Source organism: Tenrec ecaudatus, chromosome 2 (assembly GCF_050624435.1).
Source record: "Tenrec ecaudatus isolate mTenEca1 chromosome 2, mTenEca1.hap1, whole genome shotgun sequence".
Taxonomy (NCBI): domain Eukaryota; kingdom Metazoa; phylum Chordata; class Mammalia; order Afrosoricida; family Tenrecidae; genus Tenrec; species Tenrec ecaudatus.
The window spans coordinates 101,985,218-101,986,576 of record NC_134531.1 but is presented as its reverse complement, the minus strand read 5'-3'; positions in this window follow the sequence as shown (position 1 = coordinate 101,986,576).

Below are 1,359 nucleotides of genomic sequence, written 5' to 3'. Positions count from 1 at the left end.
CATAATTTTATTCATTCTAAATAAAGATGATCCAACAAAATGCTCTAATTACAAAGCAATAGCATCCAACAATGGTTGCAACAGTACATCGACAGGGAAATGCCAGTGCTTCAGGCCAGATTCAAAAGAGCACTTGAAAAAAAGTCTCTCACTGCTGACATCAGCTGGATCTTGGCTAAAAGAAGAGAATAACAGAAAGATGTGTACTTGTGTTTTATTAACTATGCTAAGGCATTAGATTGTATGGGCCAAAGCATGCAAACATACTACTGCAACTGTTGTATGATTTTTAGCAAAGGTTTACCACTTGAGAAAGGGGTGGAGTCTTTCCTGTCAATCAAGTCACAGCTTAATTACCTCATTTGGAGGTGTGACAGAAATAAATAGCACAGTGGAGGTGGGACAAAGTAACTGTGAGACATTCTTGCTGACAAGACATCTGAAGCTATGCTGATGGCAGCCAGAGTATTGGAGATGGAGAAACCAAGTGGAAAACCATGCCAGTGCTGTTGCTTCCACCACCACTGGATCCACAAGACTTTCCACTCACTGGCCTGTGATCCTCCTGCATTTGGCATCATTGTATGTATTGCATGAGTCTGAAGAGGAATTTATAGCCTGGTATTGGACATATGGGCTAATATTGGACTTACGGATTTGATTTGGACTGGGCTGGGATTTTTTCTCAATATACTATTGCTCTTTGATATAAAGTTCTCTCATGCACACATATGAGTGTCTATGAATTTGTTTCTCTAGTTAACCCAGAATAACATACACATGGTATTAAAGGTATTCTTTCTAAAAAAAAAATCATGTTATTGGGGGCTCGTACAATTCTTATCACAATCCATACATACATCCATTGTGTCAAGAACATGTGTACATTTGTTGCAATCATAATTCTCAAAATATTTTCTTTCTACTTGAGCCCTTAATATCTGCTGCTAATTTCCCCATCCCTACCTCATGAACCCTTCATCATTCATATATTATTATTTTGTCATATATTACACTGTCTGATGTCTCCCCCCGCCATCTTCCCTGCCGTACCTCCCATAGGAAGGAGGCTATATGTACATTCCTGTAATCAGTTCCCCCTTTCTACCCTACATTCTCTCCACCCTCCAGTCAACGCCACTCTCATCACTGGTCCTGGAGGAGTCATCTGTCCTGGATTCTCTGTGTTTCCAGTTGCTATCTGTACTAATGTACATCCTCTGGTCTAGCCAGATTTGAAAGGTAGAATTGGAATCATGAAAGTGGGGGGAGGAAGTATTTAATAACTAGAGGAAAATAATCTTTTCATTTTGTTGATTCACATTTCTTTTGAATGGGCGCAAACATGGATCTTTTTTA